Source organism: Budorcas taxicolor, chromosome 18 (genome assembly GCF_023091745.1).
Source record: "Budorcas taxicolor isolate Tak-1 chromosome 18, Takin1.1, whole genome shotgun sequence".
In the NCBI taxonomy this organism is placed as follows: Eukaryota; Metazoa; Chordata; class Mammalia; order Artiodactyla; family Bovidae; genus Budorcas; species Budorcas taxicolor.
In genome coordinates, this window is record NC_068927.1 from 65,135,095 (window position 1) to 65,151,254 (window position 16,160).

Consider the following 16,160-nt stretch of genomic DNA (forward strand, 5'->3'; position numbering starts at 1 on the left):
GCCATCTGACGAGGAGAGAGGGGCTTGAGGGGTCCAGAGGGGGATTCAGGGAAGAGTTTAGGATCTATCTGTTCCAAATGGGGCCCCACTTCCACCCATTTATTCAGTTACTTAAACGACGTTCTGTTTCTGAGAAGGGATGGAGGTCATTGCACACACCAGAGATGGCAGGCATGAACAATGAGGCTCACGTCCTTCATGAGACTGGACAGAGCCTGCAGGCGTGAAGCATGAGGACCTGCCCCTGCCATGTGAGATGCGCCTCGGGCTGCGGGTGAGAAGAGCTGGGAGTCAGGACGTTCTCCCTAGGAGGGAGTGGGCCCCCATGAACAGAGGCTGAGCCCCCCGGGGACGCCCGGGCCTCCTCCTGCCCCGCAGAGTGTCTCTCCCCTGGGGTCTCCGCATATAGTGCACCCAGCATGCGCTGCAGAGGCTCTTCCCGAAGCTCCCAGGCCAGAAGCTCATGTCCCGGGCTCCAGTGCCCCGGGCAGTGTGGGGTCCTGTTGCTCAGCTCTGGGCCGCATCTCGGGCTCCTCCAGGGTCGTGCCGAGCCTGGCAGAGCAGGACCCCGAGGAGCAGCAGGACAGAGGCTGCGAGGCCCATTCGAGTGAGATTCTGCACCGTGTAGTCTGGAGTGAGGGCACATGGGTCAGCCTGGCCTGTCACCCGGAACCGGGGTGTGCACCCAGGGTACCCGCCTTCCGGGAGAGGACATGGCCCCGAGCCCAGCCCTGTAACAGACTTGGTCTTACTCACCGCTCTTGGAGTCTGACTTGTTTTGTGGTGGGCTGATACTGTCAGCTGCTCCTGAGAAGCATAAAGTGAGGGGTGTGTGTGAGGAGTTGGGGAGACCCTTCTCTTGGTTCTGTCTTTCCCTGTGGAGCCCCCATCCCCATGCGCCCTCATTTTGACTGTCTCAGGCATTTCTGAGGACAGGACTCAGCTCAGACAGGACAGCGTCCGGCCCCTCGCCTGAGGCCACAAGGCCTAGGGGTCCCTAGGGTATGACAGCTCTGGCCACCATGGACCCACTACCTGCTCCCTCACTGACTGCTCTGGGGGCTTCCCTCCTGGGAGAAAGGAGCTGATCCTCAGAGCTCCTGGGGGTCAGGACAGGGGCGGCCCTCCCCCAGGCTGGGCCCCAGCATCCCCCTCTGCATGACCCCCACCCTTCATCCACGTCTCATTCCCGGGAGCCCCGCGGTCCCCCGGGACACCAGCTGAGCCAGGGCCTGTCCGCTCGCTCCCTTGCGGGCTGCAGGCTCTGCCAGCCCCTCTCCTGTGCTGCTCTCTGGGCGAGGGGCCAGGAGGACTGGAGACCAGAGGAGGGTGGGGACCGGGGGCTCTGGCCTTGAGTCCTGTGGTCGGCCCCGAGGCCTGTGTAGCTCTGCTCCATCACCAGGAGCGGGTCTGGACGCCCGGGATGAGGGCGAGGACGGGCAGGGAACGGGGGCCTCTGGCTCTTTCCGGCCTGTTCAGAGTTGATCCCCGCCTTCTGTGACCCCCCACCCCACACAGCCCAGAACTCCCCTGGGGCAGGGCCCTGGCCTGACCTGGAGATGCAGAGGACCAGGGCTGGGCCTCACCAGGAGCTCCAGGGGGTCGCTGGGGAGCGACAGCAGGTGGGGGGCGGTGCTGTGTGAGCTGTAGCACCTGTAGGTCCCACTGTGGGCCGAGGTCACAGCACGCAGGGTGAAGTTGGCCTGAATGGGTGGAGCTGGGCCCTGCAGACGAAGGTGCTGGGGAGCAGCGAGCGACCCCTCCTTGGACAGATGGAAGGTGTCTGACTGGACTTCAGAGCGACACTGCAGGGTCACGTTCTCTCCCTGGGGCACTGAGGCCCCCGGGCGGGCAGAGAGGGAGGGTTTCCTGTGCATTCCTAGGGGAGCATGGGGGTGATGAGTAGAGAGCCCCTCCCCACACCCCGGACCCTGAGCAGGGGGCCTCCCTGTGAGCCCTCCCAGCTCCTCTCGGCCCGTCTATGTGTGTTTCCTTAATCTCCATGCCTCTCACTCCTGTTTTCACGTTGCCCCCCCAGACCCCTGCCCCACCTGGGCCTCTGCTCCAGGACCCTCTCCCCGGACCCATCACCACCAGGGCCGACCCTGGTCCAGTGCCCTGAGCAGACAGTCGGGACCTGGGCCAGGACAGGGGCGCCTCACCCACGATCAGGATGTCCAGGGGGCCGCTGGGGGCCGACCATGCGTAGGAGAGGTTGTGTCCGCTGTAGCATCTGTACCGGCCCCCGTGGGCACGGCTCACGCGGCCCAGGGGGAAGTCGGGGCTCTGCTGCCCTTCTAGATGGAGGGGAGGGCTGAGCCCCTCGTCCTTGGTCAGAGCGAAGCTGCCAGAGCCGGCCTCTGAGCGACACTGGAGGGTCAGGTTGTCTCCGGGGAGCACGAGCGAGCCGGGCTGGGCGGAGAGGGAGGGGGCCCTGGACAGGCCTGCGGACGGGGCACAGAGGCACGCGGCTGCACGCCCGGCCTGCTCCCGGGGCTGCAGAGAGAGCTCGCCCTGCTCCCTCCCGAGGCTCCTCCCTCCCGAGGCTCCCGCCCGCGTCCTGCCCCAGGAGCCCAGTGTCCCTGCCCCCGCCTCCCCCAGGGCTCCTGGGCACAGGCTTAGGTCAGGGGTCTGTCTAGGAAATAGAGGGGCTTGGGGCCTCACCTGTGACCTGGAGACGCAGAGGGTCCCTGGGGCGCGACCACACATAGGGCTGGGAGTTGGGAGCGTCATAGCACCTGTAGGTGCCCCCGTGGGAGGCGGTCACGGGGCCCGCAAAGAACACAGCCTCTTCCCGCCCCTGGCTCCCATAGTTCCTCAGTGTTCTGTATCGGAGCAGCTCAGCGCCTCCCTCCTTCAGCAGGTGCAGCGTGCCCCCTTCATACTGTGAACTGCACGTGAGGGACACGCTGCCTCCTGCGGCCACCACAGGGCTGGGCTGGGCGGACAGGAAGGGCGCCTTGTACACTCCTGGGGGCGAGGGGCTGTGTTAAAGGGGGACCTCCAGCCCAGTGACCCCAGGTGTGAGCTGGGAGGGCAGGGGCCCCCTGAGCACACACTCTGCTCCTCTGCCCATGAGGAGGCTCCCACGGTGGGAGGGACCCAGAGGGACCTGCCCCACCCTCTTACCTGTCACCACCAGGGGCAGGGGGTCACTCAGCACTGACCAGCCATGCCTGGTGTGATAGGCACACTGATACTGCCCGGCCGCACTTGAGCTCAAGGATGCAAAGTGGAACCTGGCTTTGTTCCTGGAGCCCTGTGGGGCGTTAACGTCCCGGTATACAGAGCCCCTCTCTTTATACAGACGGTAGACATCCGCCAGCGGAGACCCCTGACACCAGATGGTCACCGGGCTCCCCTGGGCGACCATGGTGCCTGGGTCGGCCCGGATGGAGGGTTTGGGGAGAACCTCTGGAAAGGAATCAGACCCGAAGAGTCAGGGCGCCTTCTCCCCCAGGTTCCCCAGCTGTCACCCAGGCCCCTCCCATATAGGCCACCAGCAGCCCCGACCCGCTGTGCTCCCCAGTGACCAGGGGTGGTGGGTGGAAGCAGGAGGTCTGGGGGCTCACCTGGTTGTCCCTGGTCCCACGGGCTCCAGCACAGCCCTGGAAGAGAGTTCCCTGTGAGCGCCCAGCCCCACCACACATCCTGGACACTCCAGGTCTGCTCTGCGCCCTGAGGGCTGGGGTCATATCCGGGCTGAGGACAGTCCCCTCTCCCCCAAGAAAGTGTGTCCCCATTGAGCCTCCCGCGTCCTGGGGCCTCTCAGGGAGCAGATGTAGGAGGAGAGGGGTTCCCACCCCCACCCTTCCCTGAAGCTCACCGAGGCAGAGAAGGGCGGTGAAGGTCAGAGTCGTGGCGCTGCCTGTCATGGCCCCCAGCAGAGCAGGTGACTTACAGAGACCTCAGAGCCCACAGGACGGACAGATGCACTGGGCGTGGAGGTCCGGGCTTGGTGGGGTGTGTCTCGGGTTCCTTGACTTACAGAGACCTCAGAGCCCGCAGGACGGACAGATGCACTGGGCGTGGAGGTCCAGGCTTGGTGGCGCACGTCTCGGGTTCCTTCCAGAAAGAGGAAGAGCCCCACCCTGCTCACTCTGCTCGCCCAGCCCAGTGGAGCCCAGCAGACAGCAGGCTCAGGAGCCTTCCAGACCATGTGGGAGTCTCACCAGACCCCACCCCAAAACCCAGAGAGTAACATGGTCCCTGGACAGGATGCTGAGATGCAGGGCAGGGCCTAGCTCAACATTGGTTCCATTTTGTTTTTTTGGAAAAGGCTTTATTGTTTCCATTTGGTCCAAGGCTTGGAAGATGGTTCCATAGTGGTGAACAAGCTGCCTCTTGGTTGCAGAGAGAAGCTTCCTGGCAGATGCCCTGACCCCAAAGGGGCTTCTCAAAGGCCGCTGGTCTCCAGAGACTCCTAGCGGTGCTTTGGAGGCTGAACCTTTGCAAGAGAAAGCCGTCCAGCCCTGTGGGGGACCAGCCGGCTTGTGGGGCTGGTCAGGTGGGCTCCCACCATCATGATGAGTTTCACCCGCTTGTCCAGGACGTGGCTGCAAGAATTCACGGAGGTGGAGTCAGTTGGTGAAGGACCTGGGGCCTGTGGATCCATGAAGGCTGGGCTTGGGTTCTTCTCCACGAGCAGGGCGGCCCCATGGCGTCCGAGGTCTGACCCCCTTGTCCTGCCTTGGACGGAGGTCCTGGAAAAGCGTGCGGTCACAGTGCAGGATCTGCAGGTTCCATGGAGCTCGGTGCTCCCTCGCCTTGGTCCCCCATTTCTCCCTCGATTCGCAGGGAGATGGCCCACCCTCCAGAGCCGCGTGGTCCTAGTGGTCGGAGAAGCCCAGAGAGAGGTTGGGGCAGGAGGCGGAGGCTGCACGTGGACCAGGTGTCCGGGGCGCCTCCGCCTGTGGGAACAATTCTCAGGACTATGGGAGCTCACGGGTAGCAGAGACAAGGAGCCGAGCTCTGCAAATGGCGTTGGCTGGGTCCCGGGGGCCAAGGACAGCTGGTTGGTTCCAAGCCACTGGAAAAAAGGTTGGAGGGTAGTCGGAGGCTGGAGGAAGGGGCGTCCCTGCGCCTGTTCTGTCCAAGCACTGTGGAAGGAGAGACACATCCACGGTGCTGCCCAGCGCACTGCCTTGGTTCCAATTCTGATTCTGCTTTTCATGGAAACGGTGTGACCTTGAGTCACTTCCCTTTTCTGAGACTGAAAATGCAAAGTTCCTCCCTCCTTCCCTCCCTTCCTGTCTTCCTTCCTTCCACCCTCCAGGCCGTCAGCCAGTGTTTACTGAGCAGTTACTATATCCAGACATGAGATTCTTTGGTGAAAGTGACCAGTTCCTTCCCTGGACTCAGTGAGTTCTGATGATGATAACCAACAGTGTGCACATTTAGACAGTGAATACGGTGGCTCTGGTTTCGGTCGGTTGTAGAGAAGGGGAACCACAGGCAGTGAGACCCAGTAACTGGTGGAGGTCCAGGAAGCTAGTGATGGCAAGTGGGGGCTTCCTGGAGAAGGAGAGACCCAGACTGCTAGCGGGAGCACAGGAGTGGCAAGGGGCCGGGAAGGAGGAGTGGGTTTCCCTAAGAAGTGGAGCCATCCAGATGCTGCACCCTGGTCACACAGGGCCTCATGCTCCCTGCAGGTGTGCCAGGATTATACCCCTGAGGCAGCAGGCTCATTTTCAGGGAAGGGAGGTGTGAACACACAGCTGTCACTGAGACGGTCACCATTGAAGGGACTGGAGTCTGGGAGGATGGTGATGGTGACAGACGGTGATACAGCGCCAGTACCAAGTCCACTGGCGGGGGATGAGTGGGTCGGTCTCTAAGAGGCTTATGGGGTTTTCTCACGCAAGCCATCCACAAACCCTACAACAAAACATATGCACAGTTAAATGGGATGAGTCAGGAAGACTTGCTTGTCATTATATGGCTTAGAAGAAGTCTTGTTGGAAATCAGCTGGTCATGTGTATGGGTTTATATGTCGGCATTCCAAGCATCCATGTGTCTCTTCTCAAGCCAGCACCACTCTGTTTTGGTTCCTGGAACTTTGTAGCAAGTGTTGAAATCAGAAAGGGTGCAGTTTCCAACTTTGTTCTTATTTTTCAAGATTGCTTGGCTACTGTGGGTCTTTCTCAATGACCTTGACCTCAGGAGAAATGACTTTCTTTTTTCTGCAGAAATACCCTTTGGGATTCAGATAGGGGTTGAATTAATTCTGCAGGATGCCTTGAGAGTATTGTCCTCTTTACAACATTAATCTTCCACCCTACTATCCTGGAGTGTCTTCCCATCAATCCAGCTCTTTTCAGATGTTCCTCATCAGATGAGAAAACCTAGTGTGTAATTATTGCACCTCCTTCGATAAAGTCATTCCTGTGTATATTTCTCTTTCAGAGGCTGTTAATTTTCACCTAAATGAGTATGTTGAAATCGGCAGCCTCACTTCCTGGGGATGCGGCTTTTGGGAAATGGGGTCTTTGCGGCATCATCACGTTGAGATCATACTGCCGGGGGGGCGTCCTCATGTGATTTTAGGTGCTCCAATCCAATGAATTGAAGAGGCACGCGGAGAGGCCTGCCAGAGTCAACAGAGAGACACCAGGAGCTGCAGCCGCGTAGAGTGCAGGAGAATGAGGAGAGGGTCTGCCCCAAACCAGGGGGTGCCTTGGCCAACAGACCCTGGAAAGAGGCAAGTCAGTACTGTCCCCTAGGACCGCCAAGGGACACCCTCATGGTGGGCTTCTCCTGAACTGTGACCGAATCCTCCCAGATTGTGGCAATGTCCCCCCGGCCCTCAGACACTAGCGCAAGGTGGAAGAATACTGTGCTGGCAAGACAGGGCTCTGAGGTCAGCAGACTGGGCTCCTTCCTGGACCTGCCCCACTCTGCAGCTCTGAGCCTGCTGCCTGTTCTCCGAGCCTCAGCAGCAGAAAGCCTCAAGTGAACATGCAGGTGACGGTAGTCATGTCTTCCTGAAGCTTACGAGGGGGACCAGATTGTCCCCCACCTTGAACACTCCACACAGCTGCAGGTCACTTTGGCGTCTGAAGGAGATCACACATTGCCATGGGGCATTTCCCCGGGGATCCTGGGAGACTCAGCAACACGACCCGGTCCTGGTGCCTACAGTACTTCTAGGGGACATGGTTTGATGGGATCTGTGGTGGTGGGGGGGGACACGGGCCCCTGTCCAGCCTGAGGACAGAAGCAGAGAGCGGGGGAATGGGCTCGGGGGCCCTGCCCTGTTCGCGCTACCTCCAGTGACACTTTCTGTTGGGGCACTGGCAGTGCCAGTGCTTCAGGGACCGGGGCGGCTGTCCTGTTCAGGGGGCTCGGGGTGCCTGCTGCTGCTGGAGCTCAGAGCGCCCCTCCTTCCCAGGCCTGAGTCGTCACCTGCTCTGCTGCGCCACATGTCGTCCGAGGCCCCGTCTCGCCCCGGGCAGCGGCTCATCGTCTGGCTGGACTCAGTGATGCCGATTGGGCAGCTGAGGCCATGGTGTGTGGAAACATGCTGAGCATGTGTGGAGTGTTTGCTGCAACTGGTGGACGGCCACTTTGCTGTGAATCGGCCCCTACGCGGGGGTTGGCTTTCCCCAGCCTGCTTCAGCCCCGCCTCACTCAGGGGTGAGAAGCTAGGGAGGGTGATGGAGGAAAGGGACGCTCCCCAGTAAGCAGCCACAGACAGGAGTCAGGACCCGTGGGTCACGAGGGACAGGACCCCATTCCAGCAGCCCCTGAGCTTCCCTCTGACAGCGCCCCCGCCCCTCCCCAGTGTGTGAGGACCAGCAGGTCACATGGGAGATTTCCGTCCTCTAGTCCTAAGATTTGGCAAAGTTCTGCCTCCCCAAGTAACACGTTTTGTCTCCTTTTGCCCGTGTGAAGTTGCTTCAGTCGTGTCTGACTCTTTGCAACCCTATGGCCCGTAATGGGCCCGGCCCCGCTGTCCATGGGATTTCCCAGACAGGAGTACTGGAGTGGTTGCCACGCCCTCATCCGTCACCCTGACTTTTATGCAATGGAGATCCTCGTGCACACACTTACAGCTTTCTTCACTCACTGACTAACATGTCTGAAAGCTGGTCTGTATTACTGTGGTAGTTCAACTTTTCTCTCACACAGAAGTCCTTGGCAGGGCTTCCCTGGCAGAAGGTGGTTAAGAATCCACCTTCCAATGCAGGCAACGTGGATTCCATCCCTGGTCGAGGAACTAAGATCCCACGTGCCAAGGGGCAATTTAAACCCGTGTGCTGTGACTACTGAAGCTCGCGCTCCCTGGAGCCTGCCCACCACAAGTAGGGTCTGCAGTGAAAGATGCCACATGAGGCAGCAAGATCTCACATGCTGCAACTGGAACCTGACACAGCCAAATAGATCAATAAAATACTTTAAAAATTAAATTTTAAAGTCCATCGCATGTATACACCAAAGCATTCCTGTTTGAGAGGTTGTTTTCTGTGATCTGTCTGATATGAGCGGCCCTCTGTCCTGCGTGTGTACCGGTGGTTATGCACAATTTCCCCCTCGGTTACATAACTCTGGGTGGGGGCTGTGTGTCTCTCCCTTTTAGCTGATGGTTGTTATTTCCTCCTGCCCCCTTGGAGGCGATTTGCACTCCAAGCTGTAAGGTATTGGAGCCAAAGTGCTCTGTTTTCTCCCCCAATTGATACTTGCACTGTTTTCTCTTTCCCTCTCGTCTGAATGGACTAAGGTTTTGGCATCTGAATTCGAGGAAAGTGGGGCTTGAACCTGACATGGAAATGATCTAACCGTGCTGTGATGCAAAGGACACATCTGTGCGCGTGGGGCCATCGGTGGGGGCTGGCTGGACCAGACTCCCTCCTGTGGGAAAGCCAGCCTGCTTCTTCCTTCCCACCCGGCCTTCAGCGCGTTCACCCAGGCTCCTTGAGGTTGGCCATGGAGAGCGTTTGCACCAAAGGAGACACACAGTTCACACACCTGGGCTCTTTATAAAATGTTGTATTCCTTAGCCGTTTACCAGCACGGCACCTGGCTGTCACTTCAAATGTCAGGGTGTCCCCTCACAGCAATGGTGTCTGCAGAAACGACACCGGGTGTCATCTGCCGAGGAGAGCAGGGCGTGAGGGGTCCGGGGGGTTCAGGGAAGAGTTCTGGATCCATCTGTTCCCAATGGGGCCCCACTTCCACACATTTATTCAGTTATTTAAACGACATTCTGTTTCTGAGAAGGGATGGAGGTCATTGCTCACACCAGAGACGGTGGGCATTAAAAACGAGGCTCACGTCCTTCATGAGAGTGGACAGAGCCTGCAGGCGTGCAGGGTGAGGACCCGCCCCTGCCATGTAGGATGTGCCTGGGGCAGCGGGTGAGCAGAGACAGGAGTCGGGGCGTCCTCCCTGGGAGGGAGGGGCCCCCGGTGAGCAGAGGCCGAGCCCCCAGACCCCCTCCCCCCCGGGGTCAGAGGCTCTTCCCGAAGCTCCGGGGCTGGAAGCTTGCATCCCGGGCTGCAGTGCTCCAGGCGGTGCCAGGTCCCCGTGCTCAGCTCTGGGCCGCGTCTCTGGCTCCTCTGCGGTCATGCCGAGCCTGGCAGAACAGGACCCCGAGGAGCAGCAGGACGGAGGCCGCGAGGCCCATGCGGGTGATATTCTGCACTGTGTAGTCTGGGGTGAGGGTGCACAGGTCAGCCCGACCCCGTCACCCGGAACCGAGGAGTGAGCCCAGGGCACCCGCCTCCCAGGAGACGATGTGGCCCCAAGCCCAGCCCCTGACGGGGACGGTGTCCTCGTTCACACTCGCGGGTCTGACTGCAGTGATGGGGGAGGGTGTCAGCGGGGCCTGAGGGTCCTGAAGGGAGGCTGTGGGTGGGCCGTGTCCTCCTCGGGAGCCTCCCGGGGCCTCTGTATCTTACTGTCTCAGATGTTCCTGCTCAGGACCCTTAGCTGCCGGAGCTCAGAAAGCACAGGGTGGACCCGCCCCTGAGTGGTGGTCTGCGGGGTCCCGGGGTGGGGCCTGCCCCTGAGCAGTGGTCTGAGGGGTCCTGGGGTGGGACCCAACCATGGCTCCTAGGGACCCACCACTGCCCCCCACAGGCGCTCGCTCAGCCCTCTGCGTCTGCCAGCTTGACTCTGCCTGGGGGAGGGGGCGATCCCTGCAGCCTCCGGGGGCAGGATGGGGTGGGACAGGCCTGCTCCTCCCCAGACTAACCCCCCCCATCCAGCAGCCTCAGGCCCCTGTAGCCTGTGGTTCCCGCGCCATCTCTGCCCGACTCCCCCAGCCCTTGATCTGAGGGGCCTTGTCCTCCCAGAGAATCTCAAAGCGCCTTGGGGTGGGCTGTCTCCCCTGAGTACAGAGCCCCAAGACTCCCCAGATTCGGATCTGGGTCTGTGGCTGAGAGAATGGGGCCTTGGGAATGAGCCCAGGAAGGGGTGCGCCAGGCTGACCTGGGGTCCCCACCTCACTCCCCTCTGCCCTGCCCCTCTGGCCTCCCCAAGACCCTCCCACTGCCCACCTCCTTCTCAGGGACCCCAGTGCGGGAGGAAGGGGCTTGGGGCAGGATCCGAAGCCCCTCCCTCAGAGGGCCCCTCCCTCAGCGCCCCCTCCTCCACAACCACCCTGGGCTCCCAGGGTACACAGCCCCGAGCTGCTGAGTCAGAAGGACAGACTGGGCCTCACCTGAGACCACGAGTTCCAGGGGCTCACTGGGCTGGGACAGCAGGTAGGGGTCTGTGCTGAGTGAGCGGTAGCACCTGTAGGTGCCCCCGTAAGCTGAGGTCACAGGGCTCAAGGAGAACTCGGCCTGGTACCGCCCGTCTTGGTCCTGGGAGCGCAGACGCAGGGGGCGATGGGCTGCCCCCTCCTTGGACAGAAGGAAAGTATCCGTCCTGTCTCCTGACTGACACAGCAGGGTCACGGTCTCCCCCGGGGCCACCGAGGGGCCAGGCCACACCGAGAGGGAGGGGCTGTCTCTGAGCCATCCTGCAGAGGGGAAGGGGGTGCAGGCGCCGGGCGGGTTCTGAGCGAGGCTCCGCGGGCCTCTCTGGCCCCTCAGCGCTGTCTCTGTTTCTCCCAGTCTCTCCCCTCCCCCACCCTGTCTCTCTGTCCCTCCCTGGGACCCCTCCCCCTGGTCCCAGCATCACCCCTGGGGCTCCCCGGTGGGGCCTGTGCAGAGTCTGGTCCCTGAGTGACCCGCTGGCCCCTCACCTGCCACCAGCAGCTCCAGGGGCTCGCTGGGGGCGACCACTCAGAGGAGAGGCCGTGTCCACCGTAGCATCTGTACCGGCCCCTGTGGATGGTGCCCACAGGGCCCAGGGGGAAGTCGGCCTGAGAGAGCCCTGCCTGGAGCCTCCGGGCAGGGCGCTGGGGGAGGTCCTGTCCCCCTCCTTGGACAGAGTGAATCTGGCGTAGCCGCTGTCAGAGCGACACTGGAGGGTCAGGTTCTGTCCAGAGGTGACGACGGGGCCCTGCGGGGTCAGGAGGGAGGGCTTACCAGACAGCCCTAGGAGAGACACGCGCTGGGTTGTTGGGAGCGCTTCCCTCGTGGACCCCCGCTCCCGGCCCGGCCCCAGGCCTCCCTGTGTCTTACTCTGTGTGTCTGCCCTGTGAGCCCCACGCTCCTCTCCCCACCCTCTCACAGCAGCTCCCCTGGGAGCAGAGACCCCAGTACATTGTCTTGTCTGCACAAATATATGGGGTCAGGATGGGACTTCCTCACCTGGGACCAGGAGCTCCAGGGGGTCACTGGGGGCTGACCACACCCGGGGGGTGTCCCTGTAAAAGCCGTAGCATCTGAACCTCCACCCGTGTCTGGGGGTCACGGGGCCCACAGGGAACAGGGCCTGGGTCTGCCAGTCAGGGCGTCGCTCTCCATCCAGGGTCCAAGAGGCCTCGTCTTCTCCTTCCTTGGTCAGAAGGAATCTGTTAAATCCATGATAGGAGGCACACTGGAGGGTCACGTTCCCTCCCGAGGTCACCGCAGGGCTCGGCAGGGCTGAGAGGCTGGGTTTGCCGGAGGGTCCTAGGAGAGAAGGAGGCAGCTGGTTCCCTGGGGCTCCCCCTCACCCCCCAGGGCTGGGCTGGGAGAGGGACACCCCCTGAGAGCAGACCCCCTCCCGAGGGCAGAGCCCGAGGCCCCCGAGTGTCCCTCACCTGTCACCACCAGCTCCAAGGGGTCACTGCGCTCTGACCAGCCAGTGAGGGTTTTGTAGTAGCAGCGATAGCTCCCTGCATGGTCCTGTCCCATATGTTGGATGGAGAACCTGGCCTTGTCTCCGGGCTCCAGGGGTTTATGTCTGTGCCAGGGAACCAGGCTTCCCTCTTTATCCAGATGGAACTCCAGGGCCCCTGGGGTCCCCTGACACCAGATGGTCACGGGGCTCCCCCAGGGGACCAGAGAGCCCAGCTCAGCCCAGATGGTGGGTTTGGGGAGGGTCCCTGGAAAGAAACCAGAGACGGGCTTACCAGGCGACACCCCCTCCACAGGACTCGGCTCTCAGCCCAGACCTCCCAGACGCCCCCTCTGTAGCCCCGAGCTGCCCTCCCCCTGCCCGAGGCCTGGGGGACACCCTTGTCCCCACAAGAGGAAGGAGCTGGGCCCTGGGACAGACTCACCGGCCTGCACCTGGGTCCTCAGGCCCACACTCAGCCCTGGAAGAGAGCGCCCGGTGAGAGGTGTGCCCTCAGCCCTGAGCAGCGCCTCTCCTCCCCGGGAGCCTCCTGGGCCCTGAGGTCCCCTGACGGAGCAGGCTGGCTGGTTGGGGGGGGGGGGGTCCCTCCAGACCAGGGCTCCCCCCACCCCTCCCATCTCACCGAGGCAGAGCAGGGCGGGGAGCGTGGGGGCCATGGCATCTCCTCCCTGCTGTCCAGGCTGTGAGGATGGAGGAGACCTGGGTGTCCTGCGCACAGACAGACCACAGGGTGTGTCCTCTCAGGGGCTGGTGCTTCCTGACATGCGATGGTCACATCAGCGTCCCCGCAGAAAGGGGACCAACCCTCCCCAGAGCCGGGCCCTGGTTTCTGTAGGCTGAGGCTGGAGTGGGCAGTGGGTTCGACAGACATTTCAGACCACTTCTGAGGCCTCCCATGACTCTAAGCTGCCCTAAGTCTTCCTGGTCTGATGGCTTTTCCCCCCCAAGCATCTGCACCTATTTCTCGGTGTTGGCCATGTGCCTGGCTTAGAGATACGTCTCTGGGCATGACAGATTCAGACGCCGAGCTTGCAGAGTTCCGACGGGCAAACAAGCAGCGACGGCCACCGAAATCCCCTCGGATACTCAGTGTGTTTGCTTCCCCTGGCTGCAGAGCAGCTGCTGGAAGTCACCGCGTTAAACCGACACAGTAATTACCTTCTGTTCTGGAGGTCAGAAGTCCAAACTGGAAACTCCGGCATTAAAACCGCAGTGTTGTCAGGCTGTGTTCCTCCCGATCGCTCTCCCCTCACCTTCTCAAGCTTCTACAAAGGAGCCTCTCCCTGGCCTCACCCTTCCCATCTTCAAAGCCGTCAGTCACAGCTCTCCAGCGTCCGCTTTCAAGTCACATGTGCTCTGGCTGTGTCTTCCCTGCCTCCTTGTTTCACCCATAAAGACCTTGGTGGTGACCCCTGTTCCCCGGATAATCCAGGACTGTCTCCCCACCTCCACCACTGAGAAGGCGTGTTAGGGGATCTGAAAGGGAAATTCAAGGCTCATCCTCCAGTAACTAAATGATGATAATGGACATATGACTTCCGCTCCTTCCGCGTGGAGGGGGGCTGAGCAGGGTGATGGGTGCTGAAATCACAGCGACTCTCCTGCCCGCCCCGGACTGAGCAGAGGACGGCAGAGCCTGGGAGGCCACGCTGACCACGAGGATGCCATGGGCAGGTGCCCGTCACCCCCAGCATGCGTTTCAATGCTGAAATGTTCAACAGAAGCAGAGCAGCTCTTCCCCTACAGGTCAGTCTCCAAGGCCATCCCACAGAAGATGTAAGAATCCTTTTTGTTCAGCGAACAATTTCTGCCCCTCATAAACCCAGACGTGTGCTCCAGGCATGGTCCAAATGCGCCATCAGGAGATGAGAGCCCGATGCCAGGCTTAGGGCTGGACGGTCAGAAGATCAGCAGCTCCTGCCCAAGGTCTGAGCCCCTCCTGGCCTTGAATGGCTCGTGTCCATCTCGAGTCTCCAGCTCAGGGCCGCCTGTCTGGACTCAGTGAAGTTTCCATCAGTCTCCCGACCAGAGACCCGGGGCTCCTCCCCTCACAGGGGTGATGAGAGCGGTGCCTGGCCGCTGGGGAAGGGGGAGCCGCCGAGAAAGGAGGTGCACACAGCACCGGAGCCAGACCGCTCTGGTCAGATGCGGGCTGTGCACGGGGGCGGAGTGCCAGCCAAGCCCGCTGTCCTTGCTTCTGCTTATCGGTGATTGCGGGCAAACTCGGCATGCCCCGGGCTTCCCCAGAGTGAAGCTGTGGTTTGCCCTTTGTGATCAGTCACTGCGGTACGGGGAGATATTGATGCTCTGAGAGTGTGAACATACCACGTTCCCCGTTAAACATTCACTTAATAATTTTAGCAGCTACTGAGAAGGCAATGGCACCCCACTCCAGTACTCTTGCCTGGAAAATCCCATGGACAGAGGAGCCTGGTGGGCTGCAGTCCATGGAGTCACTAAGAGCTGGGCATGACTGAGCGACTTCACTTTCACTTTCCACTTTCATGCATTGGAGAAGGCAATGGCAACCCACTCCAGTGTTCTTGCCTGGAGAATCCCAGGGACGGGGGAGCCTGGTGGGCTGCCGTCTGTGGGGTCGCACAGAGTCGGACACGACTGAAGCGACTTAGCAGCAGCAGCAGTCCTGGAGCTGTAGCCACACGTTGTCTTCTCCCAGAAGTGTCCGTTTGCATGTAAACCACACTGTGTGTAATAACCCACTGCTTTGAACGCCTGCGGAATACGGCTGGTTCTTTCCTTTCTTTTCCCAGAGTAAGGAGATGCACCTAGGCTTTCTTACTGCCTCATGACTCAGAGGCTCTATGGTGTATGTGCTATTTTTTAAAAATTTTTTAAAAATTTTAATGTAAACCGTTTTAAAAGTCTTTGTTGAATTTGTTGCAACATCGTTTCTTTTTCTGTCTTGGCTTTTTGCCTGTTGGGCATATGGGATCTTAACTCCTCAACAAAGGATGGAACCCAGGGCATGGGAAGGTGAAGTCTAACCACTCAGCCAGCAGAGAAGTCCCTGTGTGGTGTGCTTTAACTTCTGGTTGAGCTCATCCCCTCTGCCTGCATACTGCTTCTCTTTGGGTGTTTCCTAGTTGTTATTTTTCCATAAAAAGATTAGTATCAATTTGTCTAGTTTTTGAAAAACTGCTTGTTGGTGCATTTTGAGGACTGGGGCTCATTTATAAATTAGCTGAAGAAGAACTGCCATATTTGTGATGTCCAAGGATGCTGTCCACAGGTCTGATTTTTGTGCCACTCAGGAATGTTTGAAAGATAGACACTCACACGGGCTCCGTTCTGCACAGTTTGTATTACATTCATCCCTTGGAAGTTTCCTCTGCTGCTGTTTGGTTGTTCCTACTCAGGGGAAGCTGGGATTTCTTTGTGGAGCTGAAAGTGGTTGGTTCATAGAAATTAATTCTATAGTGACTACAAGTGTGACTTTTTGATGGCTGAGTGACTCTCACCGTTGTGTCTCAAGGACTCTCCAGTCTGCTTCCCTCTGCTCCCCGAGCACCACGCACCATTCTGCCCCCCTCCCTCTTCCCTTCCCCTCCCCCCTCCCCCCTCTCCGTCTTCCCCTGGTGGCCCAGCTCCCCGGGGTCCTCACGTGCAGGTTCTCCCTGCTGTCCGCGGTCCTGCAAGAACCGTCTCATCCCGCCTCTCCCACTCTGTTTGCCCCTCAATGTCCCCGTCAGAGAAGAACACATAGAATTCATGTGAGGACAGGGCCTGCACTGCCAGAAACTCGGTGAAAACAAGCAAACAAAAACAGCTGGTGATGGGCCTGAGTCTTCTAATATTCCACCTATTCTTTTGGTTGTTTGTTTTGGCAGGGAGGGGACAACTGGCCTGGTTTCCTGGCACCTAGAGGAGAGTGAAAATTCCGTGTAAATGCAAGAGTTGTAAAGATATGTCTAATTTGGGGAGCCTGTAACAGTACAAATAAGAATCTAAAAGTGTAAAACTGTCA

At 59.9% G+C, this 16,160-nt stretch overlaps 2 pseudogenes; both read right to left on the minus strand.

Moving 5' to 3' along the window:
• Positions 1-499: 499 nt before the first annotated feature.
• On the minus strand, positions 500-7,463 carry LOC128064090 (leukocyte immunoglobulin-like receptor subfamily A member 6; annotated as a pseudogene).
• Positions 7,464-9,530: 2,067 nt separating this feature from the next.
• LOC128062809 (leukocyte immunoglobulin-like receptor subfamily A member 6) lies at positions 9,531-12,831 on the minus strand (annotated as a pseudogene).
• Between the last annotated feature and the right edge of the window lie 3,329 nt (positions 12,832-16,160).